This window comes from Cajanus cajan, chromosome 4 (assembly GCF_000230855.2).
Source record: "Cajanus cajan strain Asha chromosome 4, NIPB_CcT2T_4, whole genome shotgun sequence".
In the NCBI taxonomy this organism is placed as follows: domain Eukaryota; kingdom Viridiplantae; phylum Streptophyta; class Magnoliopsida; order Fabales; family Fabaceae; genus Cajanus; species Cajanus cajan.
This window is the reverse complement of record NC_138520.1, coordinates 58,415,944-58,422,135: the sequence shown is the minus strand read 5'-3', so window position 1 is coordinate 58,422,135 and position 6,192 is coordinate 58,415,944. Positions and strand designations below refer to the sequence as shown.

The following is a 6,192-nucleotide window of genomic DNA, read 5'->3' as shown; positions in this document are numbered from 1 at the left end:
CTACGGAAATTTTCGTAGATAAATTATCTACGGAAAAATCCGTAGATAAGTTATCTACGGAAATTTTCGTAGATAACTAAATATTACCTACAGAAATAATTCCGTAGGTAATATTCCGTAGATAACTAAAAATTATCTACGGAAAAAATTCCGTAGATAATTTTCCGTAGATAACTAAGCATTATCTACGGAAAAAATTCCGTAGATAATATTCCGTAGATAATAATCTTTTTTCTTGTAGTGTTAATATCACTCGGTCAAATCATTCTAGAAAAGTAATGACATGCTTTCAATTGAAATATTTTATTAATATATGATAAACATTAACAAATGTTTTTAAAACATTTATTGACTATTTAAAAAATAAAAAGTGTTAAGAAAACATTAAAATATTGAAATATTCAATGTATTATATGTTGTATTTTAATAAATAATTTTATTTGTTAAATATTTGTTATTGATTTTAAAACATTGTTGCCTATTCAAAAAAAATTAAGAAAACTTTAAGTGGTTAACATTATTCAGTATATTAAATCTTGGTCAAAAATAAAAAGAATTAAGAAAATGTTAAAAGTATTCAATATATTAAATGGTATATTTAAATAATTAATTAATTTTATTTAATTTTAACAGGTATATATATCCTTACAACAATTGATAAAAATTCAAAATATTCCCATATCAATCTTCTCAAAAGTACAGGAGGTGAAAATTGCAAAATGGCTTCCCGCACCAATCAAATTTTCCTTTTGGGACTATTATGCATCGCATTGCTTTTGGATTCAGGTAAAAAAAAAATAGTTAAGTTGCATATCTATTTTTGATTGGGTAAACATGGTTTTCTGTCGTAAGATATGATTAAACAAGTTTTTTTTTCTCTAATAAATTAAACTTTTTTTTAATTATAAAGATAGATGTCATTCAGATAAATAGATCTCACGAATAATGTATATCTAAAGAATTATTTTTTCAAAAAAAAAAAAAACAAGATATGTTTTTATTTATTTATTTAACTATGTTGAATATGTAGGAGAAGGAGAAGAACAAATATGCCAAAAAGGATCAGACGAATGCGCACAAGTTGATCCGTGGGCATGCCCAGACAGTTGTCGTAAAAAAGGTTTTGAGAAAGGAGGTTCATGCGAGATAATTCATCTCGAGGAAGTCCAGTGTTGTTGTTTCAAATGAGCACTTGTATATGCTAAACATGTATGAAATTCAAATAAAACATTTATGAACTACAACTTACCTTAATTTGAAACTGAGTTAACAAGAACTCCTGTCAAAAGTTCCATACTACATTTGTTAAAAGTTTAGGTGTTAATTTATGTTATAACTTTTAACCACTTATAATGTGTGTTATACAACTTTGGTAATGAAATAACCCATGTAATATATAAAGTTAAAAATTAAGTTGTTTTGGGTTATTAGAGTTTAGATCAAAATTAACTAAGAATAAGGAACACATATAAGGGTTTTTTGAAGATAGAAAATTCATAATCATTTTCACAAAATATAGGTGATGGTTGGTACACTATCTGCTTTTACTTTGTCAAGAATTTGAAGTTGAGAATGTTAGCTTCTCACATTTGATATATCATCTAAAAAATAACATCCTAGGAAACATGATTTTTCATAAATGTTTTTTATACAAATTTCCCATCAAATTGTTCTCATGGGATAGGTGGTAATCTAACATTAGTTAAAAAGAATGTTTTACTACAATAAAAATATTACGTTAATTTAATCATAAATAAAATAAAAACAAGTGTTTAATAAAATAATTATACTTTCTAACTTAATTAATTAAATTAATTGGGTTATTAATATAATTAAAACATTTTATTAACTAAAATAAACTAAAAGGGGGTTGCAGTGAAAAAAAGGAGGTTTGGGTTGGACTCTTAAGTCCAATCTGAAAGCTTATTTAAAAACAAGAAAAAATAAAGGGTAGGTCATTCATGTGCATTTGTTTTAAATCCTAAGAGCAACAATAAAGGAAAACCTAGTGGGAGTGCTACGAAGATTGTCACTCTATGTAAAAGGGAGAGAATGTCTCACTTATGAGCACATATGAGGGAATGGGTAGTAAGATAGTCCCTAAGCCTTTTAAGTTGTTGGTTGGATTTCGTTTAACACCTATAATATGAATTTTTGGCCGAATTGATCATGTGTGAAATTTAATTGTTTGAGGGTTAAGGTTATATCTATGATTTGGGGGTTTGGTGTGATTTGTTTAAACTCTAAAACTTATTGCAATATGATGTTTAATTTTGAAATGATTATATATTAGTATCAAATCGATAATTTCATGATGCAAAATAGAGAAGAAGAGGGTGATAATTGTGTGGGAATTAGTTGAGTTTGATGCAATTATATGACTCTAGACTGATAAGCATGACCATGGTTAAGGGAACATGCCAGTGCAGGAAGCACCACAACTATGCTTAAGAAAGCACGCTTGTGCGTGGCCAAACTTGAGGGAATAACCACATTTTTGCTTAATGAACCATGCTCGTGCATGCTTGATTTTAGTAAAGCACACCTATGCTTACTTTGTGCATGCTTCTGCATCCTTTTAAAATATGAATTACCTTTTGATGTCTTCATAAGAAATGTAGCCTTGGACGTTAGCTTTTCGATGAAACTGATGTGACACCCTCTACCCCGCATACCATAACACATAAATAATAAAACTTGAATAACACAATCTTTCATAATTGAAATACCAAACGTGTTTAGATAGAGAGTACCACATCCATGACTTAAACAAATAACGTAATCAATAGAAATTACAAAGATATAATGCCAAAGTTTCCAAAATAATAAGAACAACATCCTAATCTAATCCTATCTATGCCCCGATGTCACATGTCCTATCAGAACAAAGCCCAACATTGAAGCCTAAGCTTCTTCACCAACATCCTCGGCCTCATGCTAATAATCACCTGTATAACAATCAAAGGAAAATAACACAAAAGAAAAGGGAGTGAGAAACATCTCACTCTGGCTCATGATGTAGGAATACACACCGGATAGCCAAACACAAACAAACATGTATATATGTACATAACATAGATAGATTAACAACAATCATTCCACTCATCAAAGAATTAAAAACTCACTTTAATATAGAACATTAAAATGAACATGCAATGGACACGGACTACATATCATCATGCATGTGGCGCCAATAACACATATAACATGGTGTATTGCCACTAGCAATACATGAGAGTAGTCTAGGAGTACATGCCGAGTCACACCCTCTGCGCACTCTCACTAGAAGGACATACTACCAGGGTCTAGTCGGGATAGCTAAGCCTGCGCAACATACATCTCATGCACCCAATGGGCGAGACTAGGACTTCCAAATCGAGCTATCCCCAAGGACTAATCCCCAAGCTTTTACACAAAGGGGCCTTCCCTGGCAGTGTATTCCATATCGTACCCTTAAAAAAATTTATGCAAATGATGCATGTAAATTAAGACTCTATGCATTCTCATATCACATTATCATGTCTCATTATCATATAATATTATCATGTCTCATTATCACATATCCTCATATCTCATGTCTCATATTCACTTTTACATTATCTCATCATATTCACATAGTCCCCACAGAGTACTTTAATTCATATCAAAACTTGTTTTTTTTGCAAAATTAAACACATATTCGTACATCTCACCCAACAAGGAACATAACAGAACATTCAGAAAACAAAATAGAAAATATTCATATTTTGCCTGTTTCTCATAGGTTTTCTCAAGAACCCACAGAGCACTCTAATTCATACAATAAACATTTAAAACAATACAATTTACTCATATAATTTCCTCTTCAAACAATCTCCTCTTACAATCACCAATGCATTCCCTTAGGATTTCTCATAGGAACACCAAAGTCTGCAATTATAATCCAAACACAAACACTACTCATACATACATACATACTAATTACATCAATTAGAACATTCAGGGAGGAACAGAGATGAAACAGATACAATTGAGAACAACTCCTCTCATACATGAGCATATAACAAACATAGGATTGGGGGTTAATCCCACTACCCAACATACATTCCCACACATAGAGCGAGGTTTCTCACTCCCCCCTTACCTCGATAAGCAGGAGATGAAACTAAAGCACGATCTTGCTGGTCTCCTCCTCTTGGTTCCCCTTAGTCTTTAGAGAGTGTAGAAGAAAAAGAAGTCAGAAGTGAAAAATATGCTTTTGGGAGTGCCAGAGCATGCTATTTATAGACGTCAAGAGTGGCCACAATGGCCCGTTTCAGATCCAGAACGGGTCGTTCTGGACTCATTCGTCATGTGTAAAATTCACATCTAGAACGACCTATTCTTAAGCTAGAATGGCCCGTTCTGGGGTTGAGTTTAACTCATAACGGCCATGTTTGGAATGGCCCGTTCCCAAAGTGGAACGCTCTTTCTGGGTTCAAATTTCACTCATAACAGCCTGGGTTGGAATGACCCATTCGAATTTGGGAATGACCCATCCCCAACTAGGATTTATAGGCCTTTTTAGTAGTTTTGAACGGCCCATTCCAGTTTGGGAACGACCTATTCTATGCTACTAAATCACCATGATTTGGGCATTGAGCCTTCATATAATTTGTGAAAATCGGGGTGTTACAATTGAAATCATCAAAAATGAGGTATAGAACATATATTATGATCAAATTAGTGAGTAAAGGTCAAGTTGTCATAATTAGGCCTAAATATTGCAATTTTGTAATTTTTAAAAATACTAGATGGTAAAATAAACACTTGAGGTCAACATAGAAGTGTTAGACAATTATGTAAATTTTTTAATAAAATTAAGATTAACTTGATAACATAGGTACAATTGTAAATATCAAGTTTAGGCCACATGACGTCATAAAATCTTAAGATTAGAAGAGATAATTTTGTGAGTTATACTGGTGAGTTGTTTTGTTCTTTAATTGCCTCTATGTGGTATGAGGTGGTTGTAAATGATATGATATATAATGTTGATGTTTGAATTCAGAATATTGTGTGTAATATTTGACATGTTGGTGAATGACAATATGTGAGATGATAATCATTGATGACGATGAGAGTTTGAATAATGGTAATATACAATGTTATGATGTGAGATGATGTTATGATGATGATGTATGTGATAATATGATGTATGAAATGATGGTGATGGTGATGATATGATGAGATGTGTAAGACTAAGCTACAAATGACAATGATGAAATCCAAGTAAAGCTTTATATGTTGTAGAGAAGTTTAGACTATTTAGTCTAGCGATAAAATCACCAAGTGGTCATTGTATATGTTGTAATGTGGCATTGTTATGTATGGAGTCCATGCATTCAAACCTTTTTGGCAAGGTAGTGTGAATCTATGTACGAGGATCTCTATAGTCATCTACTTAGACCTTGATAGTGTTATGATAAGGAGCCTCTAATGGAGGGTGTGAGGTAACCATGGACGACTATAATGCTTCAATTGGATTTTGGTAGATATCCCCTAGTTAAGAGTGGATTGAGAGGGTCATCCAATATGTGGTGATCTAGTCCATGAGTCCTAGGCTGCCTTAAGTTGGCAATGATGAGGAGATTGATACCATATGCATGTAGAATGATTATTGTTATTGAGATGAATATTGCCTTGGATATTGGAGATGAATATAGGTGTATATATGAGGTTTAAGTATGATGTATGTACTTTTAGTACTATCCTTATGCCTTATATGTGTTGTACATGGATGAAATATATTCTTACTCCCTATGTTTGTTGTTGTGTTTTGCTTGTGCTGATTGTCATTGCAAGAGTAGACCATGTACAAAAAGATGAGTGTAACACCCCAGTTTTCATGCTTTTTGATAATTTAGTAATTTTTAGTGTGACTTAGTAGCCAGAACGGGCTGTTTCCAAATTGGAACGGGTCGTTCCAAACTGCTAAAAAAAGCGTGATTTAGTAGCTCAGAATGGCCCACTCACAAACTGGAACAAGCCGTTCCAAACTACTAAAATGGCCTACAAATTCTAGATGAGAACGGGGAGTTCCAAACCACCCAAAAGGCTTGTAAACCTAGTTGAGAACGGGTCGTTCTGGTTTTAGAACGGGACGTTCCAAACATGGTCGTTGTGAGTTAAAGTGCAACTTCAGAACGGGCCGTTCCAGATGAGAATTTAACA

At 32.8% G+C, this 6,192-nt stretch overlaps 1 long non-coding RNA gene across 1 annotated transcript; it reads left to right on the top strand.

The window, feature by feature from the left end:
- Positions 1–362: 362 nt before the first annotated feature.
- LOC145957074 (uncharacterized) lies at positions 363–1,254 on the top strand. The gene is made up of 2 exons (XR_014433495.1): positions 363–786; positions 1,031–1,254. It is a non-coding gene; the product is annotated as an uncharacterized LOC145957074 (long non-coding RNA).
- Positions 1,255–6,192: the final 4,938 nt, after the last annotated feature.